The sequence below is a fragment of the Peromyscus californicus genome, unplaced genomic scaffold, assembly GCF_007827085.1.
Source record: "Peromyscus californicus insignis strain IS unplaced genomic scaffold, ASM782708v3 Scaffold_11__1_contigs__length_118956290, whole genome shotgun sequence".
In the NCBI taxonomy this organism is placed as follows: Eukaryota; Metazoa; Chordata; class Mammalia; order Rodentia; family Cricetidae; genus Peromyscus; species Peromyscus californicus.
Window position 1 is genome coordinate 103,069,991 of NW_026294402.1, and position 20,468 is coordinate 103,090,458.

At 48.4% G+C, this 20,468-nt stretch overlaps 1 protein-coding gene across 13 annotated transcripts in view; it reads right to left on the minus strand.

Annotated features, from left to right (window-relative positions):
- Positions 1 to 4,912, minus strand: part of Dag1 (dystroglycan 1) — a 66,957-nt gene extending 62,045 nt beyond the window's left edge. For 4 of the 13 annotated variants that reach the window (XM_052720781.1, XM_052720772.1, XM_052720724.1 and 1 more), the window contains exon 1: positions 4,471 to 4,763. The gene's annotated coding sequence lies outside the window, so the exon portion shown is untranslated. The other 9 variants (XM_052720808.1, XM_052720738.1, XM_052720793.1 and 6 more) reach the window with 3 other exon arrangements.
- Between the last annotated feature and the right edge of the window lie 15,556 nt (positions 4,913 to 20,468).

The window sequence follows — 20,468 nt, forward strand, 5'->3', positions numbered from 1 at the left end:
CACACACACACACACGCACACACGCATGCACTCACAAAATAAATACAATTAAAAGTGTTTCATTGCCGGGTGGTGGTGGCTCACGCCTTTAATCCCAGCACTCGGGAGGCAGAGCCAGGCGGATCTCTGTGAGTTCGAGGCCAGCCTGGGCTACCAAGTGAGTTCGAGGAAAGGTGCAAAGCTACACAGAGAAACCCTGTCTCGAAAAACCAAAAAAAAAAAAAAGTGTTTCATGCTGGGCGCGATGGCACACTTCTTTAATCCCAGCACTCAGAAGGCTGAGGCAGGAGGCATGTCATAAGTTCAATGTTATCCTGATACAAAGAGTTCTAGACCAGCCTGGGCTACGTAGGGATATCAATGCACCAAAAACCAAATGAAAAACAAAAAACAACTGAGGATCTAACTATTATACAACCCAGCAGTTGTATTCTGGGCATTTAGCTCAGAAAAATAAACAAAGATCTCTGTATGCAAATTTTTATTTTATAATAAGCCAGAACTAGAAAAAAACACAGGTGTCCTCAAATTGGCTGTATACCTGAGGGTGGCATTGAACATCTGATCATACCGCTTGTACTTCCAGCATGCTGGGATTGGAGGCATGAATCCAGATTCAGATGTTCTTGAAATTAAAAAATTATAGAATGAGTCGGGCATAGTGGCACATACCTTTGAATTAGTACTGGGAAGCAGAGACAAGTGGATCTCTATGAGTGAGGCCAGCCTAGTCTAATTCCAGAACAGCCAGGACTGTTACACTGAGAAACTCTGCCACAAAAACCACAAAAAAAAGAAAAAAAAAAAGATCATCTGGCATGGTGGTGTACTCCTGTGGTACTAGCATTCATGAGGTGAAAGCAAGAGAATCAGAAGTTCGAGGCAATCTTCAGCTACACAGGGAGTTTGAGGCCAGCCTAAACTACAGGAAACTTTCTCTCAAAAGAATAAAAAAAAGCTCAGCAGTTAAGATCATTTGTTGCTCTTCCAAAGGACCCGAGTTCAGATCCCAGCACCCACATGGGAGCTGTAAACTGTCTGTAAATCCAGCTCCAGAGGATCAACACCTCTTTTTCAGGCATCCATACCCACAAGCCATACACACAGACACACATGCATACACAAAAATAAAAGTAAGTAAATAGAGAAAGCAAAACAAAAAATCCTACATACACGATAAGGCGTGGAGTGTGACCTGTTCTTTCTTCTGTGAGTCAATTTCTTCAACTAGCATAAAGATTTCAGGGAGCTGGAGTGATGGCTCTGTGGATTAGAATGTGTGCTCCAAGTAAGAACTCCAGAAATAACAGTACTGGGGGGGAGGGGCAGACAGGCAGATCCCAGAACTAACCAGCCAGCTACTGCTAGTTTAGGTGAAATACAAGTCTCAAGTTTAGTGAGAGACCGTGGTGAGTAATAGAGAAAACCATTCTCCTCTGGCTTCCATATGTGTAAGTGCACTCACATAATGCACACAAAGAAGAATGCAAGGCCCTCAACTGCAAAAGGTATCAGTCCATCTCATCAGTGGCCCAGGAAGCAGGAGAAACTACCTACATCTGCAGGTAAAAGACTAAGCACAGTGGGGTGGCGCACACCTTTCGTCCCAGCACTGGGGGGGGCGGGGGGGGGGGGGGGGGGGGGGGGGGGTTAGGCAGAGCCAGTTCAATCTCTGTGAGTTCGAGGCCAGCCTAGTCTACAGAGCGAGAGATCCAGGACAGGCACCAAAACTACACAGAGAAACCCTGTCTCGAAACTCCCCCCTCCAAAAAAAAGAACATGCTAGGCATGATGGTGGATCCTTTACTCCCAGCACTAAGGAAGCAGAGGCAGGAGGTCTCTGAGTTCAAGGTCAGCCTGGTTACAGAATTCCAAGACAACCAGGGCTAACATAGTTAGTCCCTGTCTCGGAGGAAAAAAAAAAAAAAAAAAAGGAAATACAATGTTCCATGTTCAAGTAGGAGATAGGGGAGGTATGTTTAGTCGGAAACGGTCTTACAACATAGTCCAGGCTGCCCTATAACTCCCAATCTTAGGGTCTTCTCCTATCTCAGACTCCTTGAATCCTAGGATTTACAGCTACCACACTCCACCAAGCTAGAAGTTTTTTAACAATCAAATGCTAGATCTCTCCTTTCCTATCAAAGTAAACTCCCTCTAATTCCTCCAAACACCATCATTCTTAATACCTAACAGACCAGCAAATCTGTCAGTCATCCATTCAGCCGTCGAGTTTTAAAGGTAAGTATGGTGGCTCAGGCCTTGTCCCTGAACTTAGGAGGTAGAGGCAGAAGGCTCACTAGTTCAATGTTAGCTAGCCTCACTACATAATGGGTTTAAAACACCTTGGGCTTCAGAAGACCCCGTCTCAACAACAAAAGGTTTGGAGGTTTGTTTTGGGGATTCAAACTTAAGGCTCCACCCATAATATGCAAAATCTCTACAACTGAGCCATACCCCCATCTCCAAAAAAGGTGGCTTTAGCTCCTTGGTCACACTTAAACTTCTGGCCTGCACATTCCTGAACTCAGGCTCCCTCCCCCATAGGCTAGCCACTCCCTGTGTACTACCTTTTCAGTCTCCCCCTCAAATGGCTCTTCCTCCCTCCTCTTGGGTGGCTGACTTCACTACCAGAGGTCCTGACATCTCTCTCTGCCACTCCCTAAGTGCCACCAACATATCTTTCTAAACACAGGTCTGGATTATGCCACTCAAATGATTAAAAGCATTCCCAGGCTCCTGTACCCTCTAAAGTTGGAGCTCCTATGTGCAAAGACTGCCCAGAGCTCCCACCTGTCTAGCTGGAAGACTCCCAGGTACTATTTTAGACACTCGTGTACATGTAGTTTCGGGTGTACAAGCCTTTATGTCCCCCAGCTAATTCTTGCTGACCCTGAAGGCACAGCTCGGGAATTCTCTCTTCAGGCTCTCATGTAAGCACAGTCTGTAGGTAGCAGCTACTAGTCATAGGTTCTGATTCTCATTCACCAAATCCCAAAATAAGTTCTTAAGGGTAAAACAAGATGCATTACATGGGTCTCCAAGGCCTACCCAGAAGTTGTCAGGTAGTAAAGCAAAACATTTACTACATGAATGCATTTTGCCAAATCAGTTTTTTGTTTTGTTCTTTTTTTTTTTTTTTTTTTTTTTTTTTTTTTGGTTTTTCGAGACAGGGTTTCTCTGTGTAGCTTTGCGCCTCTCTCCTGGAACTCACTTGGTAGCCCAGGCTGGCCTCGAACTCACAGAGATCCGCCTGGCTCTGCCTCCCGAGTGCTGGGATTAAAGGCGTGCGCCACCACCGCCCGGCCTTGTTCTGTTTTTTAAGAACAGTGAGGACTTGTCCCGCTGACACTTTCAACAGAGGCAGATTTCATGTTCCCACCAGGTGCTGTCTGCATAGTGCTACTCACTCCCACCTTCTTCAACAGGACCCCACAGGCCCTGCCACGAACTCCCGAGTGAAACCTGATTTCTTCACCAGTCCCTCTGTCCTGTAAGCATGCAGGCTAGGCTATGTCCCTGACTTGAAGGCAAAAAGAATTTTAATTCTTCATATTCAAACCATCGATTTGTACTCCTCTGTTACTGTGGAATTCTTTTTCAGAACTGAAACATTCTAAAAGTATGTTTCTGACCATTAAGCACAATATAAGCTGATATAATTCCAACACCCCATCTCCATCACTCTGCAAAACATCTGGAAGCACACCCAACTCTACCCGGAGTTATGTCCTATAAACATCACTCTCACTTCACGAGTCTGGCGTCCACGCCAGGAACAACTTCTACTCGCTTATTTAGGGAAACAGCAGGCTGGACTCTTAAGTTAGACCTCCAGGCTATAAAGGTACTGCCCCAGACTAGGTGGACCAGTCAAAAACATCGTCTTCACCATGAAAACTAATCCTGATGTAATTCAACTTAACAAAAGCTTCTCAAATTGTAGAGATTAAAAGATGTATTTTTAATTGCCCGTTGAGTTTGTCAATAAATGAAGTTGGAATTATGGCAATAGGACTCGAGTCGACACGGTGTTTCCTCTGGGAACATTTTCCAAATATGCTCGCAAATGAACCTGGTCTTCCAAATACCCACTGCAAAGGTAGTAAAGGAGGCTTCCAAAGAGGCGCAACTGAGGGGGAGGAAAGAACCCAAAGACGCGGAGCAGCTCAAAGCAAGAGGCGGGGGCGGCGCCCTTCCCAGCCTCTGGCAGGAGCCCCACAGCGGAGATGCCGCCTAACTGGGCCGCGACCCCCCCTGGAAATCCGGAGGCAGCCCGCAGGCCGCACACACCCGCGGCCGGCCGATGCGCAGGCCCCGCGTTCCCGGGAGCGCGGGCCGGGGCTGAGGCCTGGCCCGTCGCCGCGGCGCGCAGCTCCGGCCTCGCCGCCCAACGCTTCGAGCCTTCATCCACCGGACAGAGAGCCGAGGGGCGGCTCCGCCCGGGCGGCGGCGGCGCCGCCTCCTCACCCGCAAGGACGTCCGTGGCCGTGTCCCCGCCCCGGGCCGAAAGGGAGCAGCAGCAGGTGTTCCGCGGAAGGCTCGGCTGGAGGCAGCGGTGATCACGGCCCCAGCAGGCAAGCACACGGTGGCGGAGCCGGGCGGCGCACTCACCCGGCGCCACGGGCAGGCCGCGGCAGGTGTTCGCACCTCCGGGCCCAGGGACACCACTGCCGCTCCCCGGGGACTCCGCGCGAAGCTGCCGCCGCTGCCGCCCCCGAGCCCCAGGAGCGCGAGCGCCGCGCCGCAGCCTCCGCGCGATCACGTACCGAGCGGTGAGAGGGCGCCGAGCGCGAGGGCGGGGCGCGCGGCCGGAGCCTAGCAACCGCCTGACACGCGAGTGCGGCAGCCAATCCCGCGGCCGGCCCCGAGCGGCGCCGACTGGCCTTCAGCGCGCGGCCCGCTTCTGCCTGCGTCGCTCACCCCGCAGCGCGCCGCACCCGCGCACAGGCCCCGCCCCGTCCCGCACCTCTCTGCCCATTGGCCTGTCACGCCCCCGCCCCGAAGGCCACGCCCCCAAGTAGAGGCCCCGCCCCCGAAGTCGCGAGTGGGTCCCGGGACACGCCTTAGCCAGTCCGGGTGGCTGGGAGCCCTTGGTAGTTGGTGTGGGGGAGGGGCACCTTTCCCAACTTCTAAAGAATAAACCGAGGTATGGACAGGCCGGCGAACCGGTCCGGCCACAGCAGGCCACCAGTCAACTGCCCCCTAATTTTCTTCGAGCAAAAATCAAGAGGTATCTAAACCATTCAAACACTCAGGAAGCGCCCTCCGAACTGCAAAGGAAGAGGCCTTGTTACCCTACCCTTAACATGAATGGAGAAACTAGGGCCAGATCTGGGTGGGTGGGCAGGAAGGTAACCCATTTTTTAGTGCTTGGCATACAACAGGCCTCCCCTCCCCCTCCTTGGAAAGCTAAAATCCAATGCCTCCTCTGGCGCTCAAAATAGCTCTGACCCGCTAGCACAGGTCACTCACCCCCGGTGGCCCACATTCTTTAGATGGGTGGTTACTGCTAGAATCTGGCCTCCCTTTATGGAGGGTCCTAAAGTAACTCTTAACCCTCCTGGGGCTTCCCAGAGGTCCCAAACTCCAGAGACTGGAAACTTGACCAAGTTACTAAATCCGACAGTGTGTGATGGCTGTGGAAAAGGAAAGTGTGGTGAACTCTGCACCCATCCTAACTCCACACTGCTAGAATGAATCCATTCCTCCCTGGCCTATGGCCAGGCTGGAGTTTCAGACACACGCTGTTATCAGCAAGCACATTCTGAATACAGACCCGGAGGCTACTTTGCCTGGGATTCCTGCCTAAATGCCAAGCAGTTCTCTTCAGAAGTGTCAGGAGAAACAATTTTCAGAAAAACCAGGAAGGAATGTGCTACCTCAAATACCTGCTTGCAATTAAGTGACTAGGTCATAGAGGCTAGAAAAAAAAAAAGGAACTAAAACCCAGGAGAGTGACCTCAAATCATCCCTTAGATATTAAGCTGAAGAGTTAAGGGCTTCTCAAATTCTGGCTCTAAGACTGTACTATTTTAAAAAGGCTAAGAACGAGCTGGTCATGGGGGCTCATATCTGTAATCTCAGCAGAGGCGTGAGGATTGCTGCAAATTGAAAGCCACTCAAGGGTTGCATAACCAGTTTCCAGGCCAACTTGGGCTACAGAGTAATACCTTGTCTCTAAAACTAATCAAGGGGCTGAAAGATGACTTAGACAGTAGAGTCGTTTGCCACAAAGCCTGGTGACCTAAGTTTGATCCCTAGGACTCACATGGTGGAAGGAAAGAACCAATTGCTGCAAGTTGTCCTCTGACTCCAAGCACATAAATACCACATGATAAATATTTAAGACATAAAAATCGGGAGGTGGGGGGGTGGAGTACGCCTTTAATCCCAGCTCTTGGGACACAGATGCAGACGCAGGCTGATCTCTGGGTTCCAGGACAGCCTGGTCTACAGAGTGAGTTCCAGGACAACCAGGACTATGCAGAGAAACCCTGTCTTGAAAAACCAAAAATAAATAAATAAGATGTAATTTTAAAACAAAACAGCAGTGTTTAAAGCCTCAAGGATACCTCTGGGGGCACTGCTGTTTGCATAGACACCAGAGCAACTCTTCCAACCTTACTGAACACACGTGGATTCCAAATAGTTCCCCTTCTTCCTTTTTTCCATTGCTTTTGCTAAATGGCCACAGAGCCTCATTCTGGTTTCCAGGGTCAGTGTTCTGTGCTCAAGCAAACCTGGGACTATGGTCAAGGGATGTGCTCTACCTGACTAGAAAGTACCTAAGGGTGAGGTACATTCCCATTCCTTCCTGGTCCTAGAAACAAGATCAGTGCTTGACTAAAATCCTCACAACCAAATCCTTCCAGCCCCTACCTCCCAAAGTTTGGCACTCACTGGAATGCCAGAGCCCCAAGGTAGCCCTCCCCCAAAGTCCCTTACACTTGGCACGGCCCACCTATATTTCCCCCAGCCCAGAGCAGCCTTATACTTGGGGCGTCATTGCTATCTTTCTTCATTTTTGTTTGACGGTGAGGTTTCTTCCAAAGCCCCATGTTTTCTTAGGACCTAGAAAACAAGAAGCCTGTTCTGGTTGAAGGTAACACTATCCTTTTGGGCCCTTACGGGCCATCACTAGTGCTCACACAAGTAAAGATGAACAGTTCTTTTCGTGGTCGTCTACGTTTGTTGGGGCTATAAAATTGGGTTTTAGTTACTTCCCTTAGTTCTGATAGTTAAAGCATTTCTCCCACTTAGGAACCGCACACCCCCTTCACCAGCTCAGCACAAGGTCCCTAGTGACTCAATCTTGGAACTCCTCTAGGGAGGGCCAAACCAAAGCAGGTAATAGGGTTGCTCCCAGCCTGTAGGAAAGTATAGCCAAGAGTTAGGCCCAGGGCACACCCAGAAACAGTTCAAAGAGCCATGTTTTATGTGCCTGAAGATGACATTAAGAGACTAAGACTGAGGCTCTTCACACCTGATAGTCTGCCTCAGCACCCCTAAACCCTTAGCCACTCACTATTCCTCCCTCCTAAGAGTTAGCCCTAGCCTAAGGCTCCAGGAAGAGGAATACAGCTGTGCAAGGTTTGTTTCTTCCATTTAAATGTGAGCCCTTGACAATTTGCTTGGCCTAACATTGCAACCATCACCTAATGGCTATATAGCTATATATAGTAGTGGTTCCGTTTTGAGGTATAACTAGCAAGAGTCTGTCTCAAAAATAAAATAAAAGCAGGAAGATCAGAAGTTAAAAATTTAACATTGGGTGCTGGAGAGATGGCTCAGCAGTTAGGAACACTGGCTACTCTTCCAGAGGACCCACATGGCAGCTCACTATTGTCTGTAACTCCTGCTCCAGGGGATCCAACACCCCCATACAGACATGCATTCAGGCAAAACACCAATGTACATAAAATACAAATAAATAATTTTTTTAAATCCAACATTGCTACATAGCAAGTTTGAGGTCAGCCTAGGTTACATGAAGCTATGTCTTTTAAAAAAAAAAAAAAAAGTACAAGCTCAATTTCTGTTTGGAGGGAAGAAATTGAGTTGTGCCTGCCTGCCTTACCTCCTGGTTGGCAGTCAGCCCCAAGATCTAAGCCCTGTGTTAGGTCTGTACAAGTCAAATGTCCTGTGTTTGCTTGGGACTGATATGATTTATTAAAGCTAAGACCTTGGTTCTAGCTAGACCAAATCCAGTAAACATCTCCATGGAACAAATACTCATTCCTCTAATTTGAGGATTCCAAGGTTTTTTATTCTGGCATGTTCCTGAGGCACCAAGGGCCAATGCCTATCCTCAGACTCTTCCTATGAGAAAGCAGCTCCTGGGGCTGATTCTTCCTCCAGTCCAGGGGTCAGGACTGACCAAGGGTAGACCAATGACTCAGATGCCAGGCCTGCAAGAGTGCCTGGGACAGTGGGCTGGCAAACCCGTCCAGCCAAGTCAGAGCAAGGGAAGGGTCCCTTTTGTTTGCACTTAACAGAAGGCAAATTGTCCTGCAGCTTTGGCAGAGAGTAAGGGCTGATAACTTTATCGGAGAGAAACTGCCAGTAAGCAGGTTTTAGAGTCACCACCGGATTGCTCAGCAGCCAATTCTTTCTTTCTTCTCTTGTGAGACACTGTATTTCCACTGGTCCCTTTCCTTTCTTTTCCTTTTCTTCTCTTTTCTTTCTCTTTCTTTTCTGGGGCTCTATAGCCCAGGCTACCCTGAAACCCATATGTAGCCCAAACTGTCTTTGAAAAGTTCTCATGCCTCTCAGCCTGCCCAGTGCTGAGATTTGAGTCACCACCCTTTTTTTTAAGATTTATTTATTTTTACTTATATGTATGACATTTTGCCTGCATGTATGTTTGTGTACCGTGGGAGTTTGTGCACCAAGGCAACTGAAGTTACAGATGATGGATTGTTAATTGCCTGTGTGGGCCCTGGGAATCGAACTTGGGTCCTCTGGAAGAGCAGCCAGTACTCTTAACTGCTGAGCCATCTCTCCAGCCCCAGCCACAGCCAAGGGGTGGCACAAACCTTCTACCAATCAGCTGAGCCATAGCAGCCATAGCAGCCATACCTGGCCTCCCTAGAAACGTAAGGTTCTCATAGGGCAGGAACACCACAGCAAGGGTAAATAGGGATTGAATAAATGAAAGCCATTATTTCCCCAGTGGACACGCTGTCCACAGCCTCTCCTTCCTTTCACTCTACTCTCTACTGGCCAAAGGATAAGGCCGTTCCCTCAAGGTCAACTTGGGTGGCTGTTACCAAAATACTGACCCTGTAGCCTTGATCATTAGACTAAACACCAGATTAGGTCTAGACTTAGCCAAATAAACTAGACTCACCCAGATGCTCCTAAAGACAGAAACTGTCCTCCTCTTCCTCTTAGAGCTGGCCTGAGACCTGGGCCTGTTTCTTTCATTAGCCTGGACACCCCTCTGGGAATATAAGTATCAGAGATACTGATGAGCTGTGCAGCGTTACTGGTTCTGATATGACGCTATTCTGGTCTGTATGCCCTTGGAACACTGAAAAATGTGGGCCTCAAGTAAACAGACTGCTTTTCCTCTAGGCTGTGTGCTGACAGGGACGGGAGGGATGGGGGATCTTCCGGCCATCTCACCTCTCTAGTCTGGGGAATCTCCAGCATTTATGAGTCGAATGAGGACTCCTTCAGACATCTGTTTTTGTGTGATTGTTACTGCCCATAAATCCCCACCCCACTCCCAATATAGGGTCTATATTACCCTGCCTGGGCTAGAATCCCTGAGCTCTCTTGGGACTATAGCCACATGTTCCCTTCAGCCATCTGTGTGTCTATTTTTCTGTATGTTGTGATACATGTACAAGTTTTTGTGGGTATGTGTGTATGTACATGCATATGAACACACTGGTAAGGCCAGGTTGATAACTTTACCAGGTGTCTTTTTAAATCACTCTCCTCCATGTTTTTTTTATTTTTAAACTGTGTGTGTGTGTGTGTGTGTGTGTGTGTGTGTGTGTGTGTGTGTGTGTGGTGTGTGTGTGTGTGTGTGTGTGTGTGTGTGTGTGTGTGTATTTGTCTACATTTATGTCTGTGCACTGTGTGCATGCCTGGTACCCAAAGAAGCCAGAAGAGAGTGTTGGATCTCCTGGAAATGAAGTTACAGATAGTTGTGAGACACCATGTGGGTGCTGGCAGTCCAATCCAGGTCCTCTGGAAAAGTAGCAGGGCCCCTAACCACTGAGCCATCTTTCCAACCCCTATTCTTATTATTTCCAATTATGGGAGGTATATGTGCACAATTGCAGGTACCCAGGGTCCCCTCTGTATCTGGAGTTCTTCCAGATGTGGGTGTCAGGAACTGAACTTGGCCCTCTGCAAGAGCAGTATTCACTGTTTAACCACTGAGCCATCTTTCCATCCCCACAGCCTCACCACTTCAGCACCCAGCCCCCACCCCCCCACCACGGAGCCAGGGGAGACAGGGTTTCTCTGTGTAGTCTTGGCTGTCCTGGAACTCACTCTGTAGACCAGGCTGGCTTTGAATTCACAGAGATCCACTTGCCTCTGCCTCCTGAGTGCTGGGTCAAAGGCTTTTTTGAAGTGAGCTAATAAAGAGACAAGAAAGCTAAGTGGCAGAAGGGTTGTGAGATTGAAGCCAGATTCAATCTGCACAAGGAGGAGAGGGATGGAATTTGAGACTAGTTTGGGCTACACAGTAAATTCCATGTTAGTGCTACATAACAATATCCCACCTTAGGAAAAATGAAGAGGAAAAAAAAAGCCAGACATAATCTCAGTATGAGAGGTGAAGGCAGGAAGATCAGGAGTTCAAGACCAGCAGCCTCAACTACACATCAAGCTTGAGGCCAGCTTGGGTTACACAAGACTGTCGAAATAAAAGAGCAGAAAAAGAGAGGTAGAGGCAGGCGAATCTCTGTGAGTTCAAGGACAGCCTGGTCCACAAAGCAAGTTCCAGGAAAGGCGCAAAGCTACACAGAGAAACCCTGTCTCAAAAAACCAAAAAAAAAAAAAGAGCAGAAAAAGAATGAAGACCACAAAACCAATAAACGTTGTCTCCAGTACAGTTGTGAGAGGGGTGGATTTTAACTCATCGTGAGTCTTCCAGTATATCCATGGAAGGACACATTGTGTAAGTTACTTGCCCTGAGCCTTTTGGCCACCTCATCATCAAGTGACAGCATGTGTGGCCTGTGACCCTATCTGATTACTGAAAGTAACAGAAGACCATGTATGTGAATGAGTCAAGGGCCTGGGCCAGGGCCAGGATGAAACATTGATTCATGTACGTTTCTTTTTCTTTTTTGTTTTGCTTGTTTGTTTTTTGTTTTGTTTTGTTTTTTTGAGACAGAGTTTCTCTGTGTAGCCCTGGCTGTCTTGGAACTCACTCTGTAGACCAGGTTGGCCTCAAACTCACAAAGATCTGCCCGCCTCTGCCTCCCGAGTGCTGGGATTAAAGGCATGTGCCACCACCGCCCGGCTCTTTAAATGTTTTTATGACATATGTGTATAAATGCATAAATATGTAAATGCAACCTGTTGAGTTTGCTTAGCATTGCTTATATGCATATGATTGCAGGATGGACCACTTGATATTGAATAGCCAGTTAAAAGGCTCATCCCTTGGGACAACTAATTCTCTCCCTTTCTTAGCAGTCTTCAGCAGCCTGTAGTTTTGTCTAGAGTTGGGAAGGCATCTGCTGGAAGGCAGAGCCTGCAGAAGGTGAAAGAGAACACCCTGGAATTTTCTAGGGGAAGAGTAGAACAAATAGGGAATGGTCACAGCACAGGGAGGTCTAAGGTCACTTAGAAACCACTAGTGGAGCTGGGCAGTGGTGGTTGCACGACTTTAATCCCAGCACTCGGGAGGCAGAGGCAGGTGGATCTCTGTGAGTTCGAGGTCAGCCTGGTCTACAGAGTGAGTTCCATGACAGTGAAGGCTGTTACACAGAGAAACCCTGCCTAGAAACAAAACAAAACAAAAAATCAATCAATCATTAATTCCAGTCTGGTCCAGAAAGATAGATGGGCAGGTAAGGGCATTTGCCACCAAACTAGACAACCTGACTTTATTATTTTTTATATGTATTTATTTTTTGTTTTTTCGAGACAGGGTTTGTCTGTGTAGCTTTGCACCTTTCCTGGAACTCACGTGGTAGCCCAGGCTGGCCTCGAACTCACAGAGATCCTCCTGGCTCTGCCTCCCGAGTGCTGGGATTAAAGGCGTGTGCCACCACCGCCAGGCAACAACCTGACTTTAATCCTAGGGACCTACATGGCAGAAAGCAGAAGGCAGAATCAACTCTAGAAAGTTGTCTTCTGGTCTAATACACACACACACACACACACACACACACACACACACACACACACACACACACAATAAATAAAACAAACAAACAAATAAATAAATATTTAGATAAATAAGTAAATGAAATGAAAAGAAATCACTCGGGCCCTAGCAGTGAATGCAACAGTAAAAACTGGAGCAAGAACAGTTGTTGGGCAAAGAGACTCCGAGGCGCCCTTTAACCAGGCTGAGGTCTGCCAAATGGATGGCAGGATCTCCGAGCAAGGGGCACTCGGGAGGGAAAGGTGCCTCCGGCTTCTGAAAGGAATGTAGTGAGATGAGGGGGCAGCAGCTGGGCTCCAGCCAGCCCCGCAGCCCCTCCTCCTCCTGATAGGTGGAAAAAGACAGGTGAGAAAACACAGGAGGGGTGAGGAAGGGCGGCCGGCTGGGTGGGGGCACAGAAGGGGGTCACGTGGGGGTGGGGCGTCAGGCATCTTGGAAATCAAGTCAGAACAAGTATTTAGAGGGGAAAGGCACCACTTTCCCTGACTCTACCTTCTTTGGAATGTGGAGTGTCTGCTCCCTTGGGGGAGGAAAATTAAGGGGGAAGGGACTCCCTGCTGTGGGAGGAAGGGCTCCTCCGGGCTTGGGCAACTCCTGGTATGTACAAGCAAGGGCTTCCGGGGAGACCCTGTCTGGCTGGATTCTTTCGAACTAGGCGAACTAGGCGGATGGAGGCACTGACTGGCAAGATCAGAAGTGGGGAAGAGTGAGGAGCAGTGGGGGTTGCTGCTCTAAATTGGGCTCCAGTACATTCTTCACCCACTGGCCTCAGGACTGCTGACAGACACAGACACAGAAGAGCCCCTCAGGATGAGTGTAGGGTCACCTAGCAGTATGAAGCCTCAGCCAGCTTCCCCCTCACATCTCCCTCCTGCCAGCTCACTGCTGATTTAAGGCTGCTGGCACTCAAGGGCCCTCCGGCAGCTGCTACTATCACTACCCAAACCGGACCAAAGTCCTGGCTAGGTTCCCTGTGAATAGATGCGATTCCCAGGGAAGATGCTACTTCCATTAGATAGAGTCATTGGTCTGGACAGGCCGAGGAACCGCAGGGAGTAGAAAGACCTACAGAGAGAAGGGCTGGGCCCAAGACGGGCCCTTAAAGTAAGAAAGAGAGAGAGAGATCCCACTCGAAACCAGGACTATGGGATTGTGGAGACAGGGCATGGGGAACAGGACCTATACACTCACGGTGGCCACTCTCTACAGAAGTGTGGCCAGCTCCCCAAGGCCATACAAAGATGCATTCATGGTAGATGAAGGGGTTTTCCAGAAAAGGTGAAAAGAATTGTTTCGTCATCTCCGTGCCCCAGGCATTTGAGGGTTTATAGAACTGGTACAAAGAAGAGGACATGGGACAATAGAGAAGCCTGCTCCCAAAGGAATATTCTGGGCCCAGCACCAGGACCCAATAGCTCTACCTCTCACCTTGGGGGATCCCAGAGAAAGGCTGGCCCCAGCTGACCTCTGGGCCATTTGGAAGTTAGTTCAAAGTGAGGCACTGAGACCCTAGCATTACAGGGAAAAGAAAAATGGGAATTCACTGGCCACTTTGCCACACCTACAGCCATTGGGACCAGAACTACTTCCGAGGTGAAATCTCAGGGAGCCTGAGGCCCGTTTACTTTAACAGTCAGTGGGTATGCACAGGAGACCTGGGGACCAGACACCCAAAGCTAAGTGTGCAGAGACAGAATTGGCAACCCTGGGTAAGCAAATCCCTTTCTCTGTCACCCTGATGGACCAGAGCTTTGCAAGGGCTCTAAGGAATTCCAAGGTCTGTTTGCTTCCCTTTCGAGGAGAAGGATGGAGGCATAAGCAAAGGGCAGGCGGTTGGGGGCCTGGGAGGAGATTTGGGGTGGGCTCTGAGAGGGGTCCTGGGAAGGCAGTACCTCCTAAAATGCTGGTCTTTGAAAAAGTCCTGGGAATGAAGAAAAAATAATCTGGTTCTCCTCCTAGGTCCCTGCTCCTGGCCTGGGCTTCTCCCCTAAGGAATTCTAGCTGCATTTGAATGAGGACTCCTGCAGGCCTTTCCCCCTTCCTTTTCTTCTTTAAATTTTGTATTACCATATATTAATTATACATAATAACGGGTTTCATTATGACATTTTCATTCATGTACATAATGTGTTTTGATGTCCTGAATTACTCTCTCCTGTCCCCCTTCCATTGATCCCCTTCCTCCCAAGTAGTCCCTCTACTTCTTCCATTTTCCATTTTCTGTGTGTGTGTGTGTGTGTGTGTGTGTGTGTGTGTGTGTGTGTGTGTGTGAATGAGTTTTACTTTCCTCCTCCTCCTCCTCTTTTTTTTTTTTTTTTTTTGTTCTTGTTATCATCCATTGAGACAGGATCTCCACTATATAGGCCTGGCTGTCCTGGAAGTCATCATGCAGACCAGGGTGCCCTGGGATTTACAGGAATTTTCCTGCCTCTGCCTTCCCTTCAATGATAAGCATGCCCCTCAAGCTAGACTCAGAACCTTTGGTGTATAGATTTTCCGTACATTTTTCTCCAAAGTCTCTCCAGGTTGCCCTTCCCCTCCTCCCCACGCCCTGCCCTCCCCACCACCGGTTCTTTCCCACACTCTGCAGTCAGAGGGCTTCATCACCTGCTTCTGCCCAGTCCCTCCCTCTTCTGTGCAGCTGTTTCTGGACAGTTGGATCATCGTAGTGGGATGTTGCCCCCAGCTGAACTGTAAGACTTCCTCTCCCGTGCCTGATGTCTCTGCTCGCCCACCAACAGCCCCTCCTTTCAGATGTCCTTGGCCCCAAATCCTGGTGACCCTGGCATCCACGAGCTACCACAGCTGTGGGATGCCTGCACCCTTGCCAGGAGCAACAGCTGCGCCTGCTCTCGGTCTCCACAGGGCCAAGGTCACCTGTCTCTTATCAGCATGAGAGTGAGGTGCCAACCCTACCCTGCACATCCCTCTTGTCTTCTTGTGGCCAGGTCTTCCTTCTGGTGAGTTCTTGCATAGAAGAAGAACAGGGGCCCCCAGAGAGGAGAGGCTACAGGGCTCTGTCCTCTGCTACAACCTCTGCTTTCAATGTCCTGCTAAGCCAGCCCCTGTGTGGTAACAGGATGATCTTCCAAACGCAGATCTACCCGTGATCCTCTCTGCTCAGTGTTCTCTCTGACCTCCAGCTAACAGGGGACACGACAGCCCCCTTCCCCTGACCTGCCTGCCTGGTTCTGTTCTCGCCACTTTCCTTAGCACCCCCGCCTCTCCTCCCTCTCCGTCTTCCTGTATGCCCTCCATGCTTCTCTCAATACCTAGCCCTATCTCCTCGTCTCACTTTCCTTTGCATACCACCCTAGCCATGTGTACCCCCAAACACCCCAGGAACAAGGACCTCTTTAAGTTCCTGCAAACATGTCAAGCATCTGCCAGCTTCCCTCAAGCCTTCCCACATGCTGACCCTTCTGCCCACAGCATTTTTTTCTCACTTGACCTATCTCGCCCTCAGCTCATTCCTTGTCTCTGTTTTTGGCCCATCCCCACTCTGGGCCCCTACTTATCACGCTGTATTGCTGCATGTGATTTAAGATTTATGTCTAAAACAGACTGGAGAGGCTGAGTCTGTTTATTCCCTCTCTAGCCTGTGAATCTCTACTGCCTAGAGCTGGGTCTGTCACTTAGGAGTTCTCTCTTTGTTTGTTTTAGGATTTAACGCCATTATTTTTAATTGCATGTATGTGTATGTGTCTGGCCAGAGTGTTGGATCTCCCTGGAACTGCCTGTGGGTTGCCCATCATGGATGCTGGGAAGTGAAATCAGGTACTTTTCAAGTACAGTAAGCTGAGCTATCTCTCCAGCCCGATTATTTTTAGGCTGGCTGTCACTATATTACTCTAGCTAACCTGGAAGTCACTAGACCAGGCTGGCTGCAAACTTGTGGCACTCTTCCTGCGTTTGCCTCCCAAGCGTCAAAATTGTAGTCATAGACCACCATACCTGCCTACAGTCTTTTTTTTCTTTTTTTTTTTTTCCCCTCAATTTTTTGAGACAGGGTTCCTCTATGCAGCCCTGGCTGTCCTGGAATTCGCTCTGTAGACCAGGCTGGCCTCGAGCTTACAGAGATCTGACTGCCTCTGCCTCCTGAGTACTGGAATTAAAGGTGTACACCACCACCACCCTGGAGTCTGTCATTTCTCATATACCCAATAAAGCTGGAATAGAGAAATGTAGCTCAGTGGTAGAGAAAGGCCCTGTGTTCAGTCTCCAACAGGAGTAAATAATGAACCTTTGGTTGAATGAGGTCTCCCAAAGCCTAACAGGAAATTGTTTGGAAAGATCTTTCAAAGGATCTGATTGACATTTTAGAGTCTAAACCCCGTAGGCACACACTTGCTCTGTGACTTCTTTGTACCTAGAGAATAAATTTAAATTCTAGCCCTATCCTATGCTAGGCTACAAGGACTTGCCTTAAAGTGATCGATACCTATAATTTGAGGACCAAGAGTAGTAGTTTGCACTACTTCTGCACTCAAGAGGCAGAAAATTGTGAAGAGTTTGAGGACTGTCTCATTATTTTATACAGCAAGTTGCAGGCTAGCCAGGGCCACATAGTGAAACCTTATCTGAAAAAAAGAAGAGGCAAGCAGAGAGGGACTGTGGCTGTGATTCAGGCCTGGCAGGCACTGAGGACCCAGGTTTGATCTTCAAAACTGGAAACCAGGTGTGGTGGCATTTGTCTGCAATCTTAGCACTTAGGGGAGACAGGAGGAGCTGAAGTTCAAGGTCATCATCTCATGCATAGAATTCAAATTCAAGATTACAGTTACAGGGGGTGGGAGGGGTGGGGGATGAGGTTGACACAGGCCTTTAATCCCAGCACTCGGGAGGCAGAGACAGGTGGATCTCTGTGAGTTCCAGAACAGGCTCCAAAACTACACAGAGGAAACCCTGTCTCGAAAAACAAAAGAGGAAAAAAAAGATAAGGAAAAAAAAAAAAAGAAAAAGCAAGTTCAAGGTCTGGGGCTAGAGAGATGGTTCAATGGTTAGGAACACTGGCTGCTCTTCCAGAGGATCTAGGTTTCATTCCCAGCACCCACATGACAGCTAACAACCATCTGTAACTCCAGTTCTAGGGGATCCAATGTCCTCTTCTGGACTCCCTGGGCACCAGGAAGGCATGAGGTGCTCAGACATACTTGCAGACATACATATAAAAATATAAGCCAGGCAGTGGTGGCACGCGCCTTTAATCCCAGCACTTGGGAGGCAGATGCAGGTAGATCTCTGTGAGTTTGAGGCCAGCTTGGTCTACAGATCAAGTTCCAGGACAGACTCCAAAGCTACACAGAGAAACCCTGTCTCGAATAAACAAAACAAATAAGCAAATAACAATAATTATAATGATGATAGTAATACACCCATACACATAAAAAATACAATAAAATAAAATTGAAAAAAATAACAAAATTAAAAAAAGAAAGTTTAAGACCTGACTGGATTGCATGAAATCCTATCTCAAAAAGAAAGAGCGTGTCAAAGGAACTATATGAGTAGACAAATGAACCGAAAAGCCCTTTGCTAAACATCTACCCCATTATTAGTCATGCATGGAGGCCAAAGGCAGAGACTCTAGTGACTAAAGTCACAGTCCCCATGGCTAAGGAGTTTGCATTTCCGCTCCTGGATAGGGAAACATACTCCCAGGAAACCAGAAGGTGGATGAGTACATCTGGAGGAGAGGTCACAGAGGTTGAGGGAGGCTTTGGGTCAAAGTTGAATTTCCTGCTAGCTTGGTGAATTCCCAGGAGGGTTTCAGCAGTAACAGGATGTGCTCAGGCCAAAGGGATACAAATGGGGCAGAGGTGACTGCCCAAACAGGCCTCAACCCGACAACCTAAACTTTGCTGACACTTATGGATAGTAGATCTGAGAAAAATAACCAGCTGGGTTTTGCACTATCTGGAAACAGAGTCATCTTCATTCTGGATTTCTCTTATGAGGGGATAAAACATGTAGGTCGTAAAAGTCAAAATGGAACCCAGAGCGACTGGAGAGATCGCCCAGTGGTTAAGAACACTAGCTGCTCTTGGAAAGGACCCAGGTTCAAACCCAACAGTGGTGGCTCACAACCCTGTCTAACTCCAGTTTCAGGGGACTCCAGCACCCCTTCTGGCCTCCCAAGGCACTGCCATGCAAGTAGTACACAGACATATGCAGGCAAAACACTCATACACATGAAGTAGAAAGAAATAGATCTAAGAACACTTTTTCTTTAATAGAGAGTCAGACATGGTGCCATATTCCAGCACTCTGGAGGCTGAGGCAGGGGATCTTTGTGAGTTTGAGACCAGCCAGGTCTACATAGCAAGTTCCAGGACAGCCAAGGTTAAATAGGAAGTCCCTGTCTGGGGAGAAATTAAAAAAAAAAAAAAAAAAAAAAAAAAGGAACCCAGAGACTTCAATAACAAGACGTGGGTCCCAGGAAAACCAGGGACATACAAGCATTCTTTGGCTTCCTGTTCCCAGCAGCTGCAGAAACCTTCTCCAAGCCCCTAGCTCTCCACCCCCTCCCCCGCAAAGACTAGGAAAAAATCTTGTTTCCTGTCCTTCCTGATTCGACACACAGAGACCAGGATGGGAGCAGCTGAGTGTTCCATAGCAAGCCCCAGGGAGATGGTGGGGCTGTCAGCCAACATTTGGGAAGGCAGTGTGGTGACGGTTTAGAGACAAGGCCTGGGAAGAGATTTCATGCCTTGGGGCAGAATCCCCTCTCTGAGCCTTTTTTACTTCCATAATCTGAAAAGGCTATTGACAATTTTCACAGAAAAATAAAAACTTTCTGTACATTATCTTGCCTGTAAGCCTGTAATTTAGAAGAATCTCTGTATGTCCTATATACTGAAAATTTGTAGGGATTCTAGCGGTAAGAGCCCCTGAGGTCAGGGAAATTCCAGGTTGGTTCTGCCCCAACTGGCTGTGAGTCATGGGCCTCCTAGCCATTTTGGCTCACACTGCCCTCTAGAGCCTATGGAGTTAGGCTGGGAGAGCCTAAGGGAGCCTCTTGTTCCGTTTACCCTTGGTGCTACTTCACACCAGCCTCTTGGAGACAGTTGAAGAGATGATCCCTAGCACTGTAAAATACATAAATAAACAAATAAAAAGGGTCGAGGTTTGGTGGCCTGTGCCTATAATCCCAGCACCCAGGCAGCTGAGACAAAAGGACATCACGTTCTAGGTTACATAGCAGGATCCTATCTCAGAAAAGCAAGCGTTACTTGGCTACATAGCAAGTTTGAGGCTAGCCTGGACTACAGAGCCTCTCTCTCTCTCTCTCTGACACACACACACACACACACACACACACACACACACACACACACACACACCAAAAACTAAGGCTAGGGATACAGTCCATTGGTAGAGTGCTAGTAGGCACAAGGCAGTCCTGGGGTCAATCCCTAGCAGAGAGAAGAGAGAGAGAGAGAGAGAGAGAGAGAGAGAGAGAGAGAGAGAGAGAGAGAGAGAGAATGCTAGTGTGATGATGGCACAGGCCTATAATCCCAGCACTTGAGAGATGGAAGCAGGAGGATCAGGAGTTTGAGGCCAGCATGAGCTACATAAGATCTTGCCTCAAAAACCAAAATTATGTGGTGCTGGAGAGGTGGCTCATCAGTTAAGAGCATTGACTGCTCCTCCAGAGGACACAGGCTCAATTCTTGGCATCCACATGGTGGCTAACAGTTAAAACTTCAGTCCCAAGGGATTCGATGCCCTCTTCTGGCCTTCTCGGACACTGTATGCACAGGGTACAGAGACATACACAAAAGCAAAACACCATACACATAAAACAAAAAATAAATCTGGGGGAAAAACCCTAAAACTATGGATCAGTGACATGGCCGCACAGATTTGGTGACCTGAGTCTGATTCTCAAAACTCTTGTAAGTGTGGAAAAAGAGACCCACACTATGAGATTTCCCTTTGTGATGGCTGGTCTTGGTTGTCAACTTGGCACACTTGGGAAGAAGGCATCTCACTTGGAGAGATGCCTCCGTCAGTCTGGCAGGTGGGCATGTCTGCAGACTAGGAAACCCTCTGACCTACATACACACCATGTGTTCATCCTTACACGTGTCTTCCACGCACA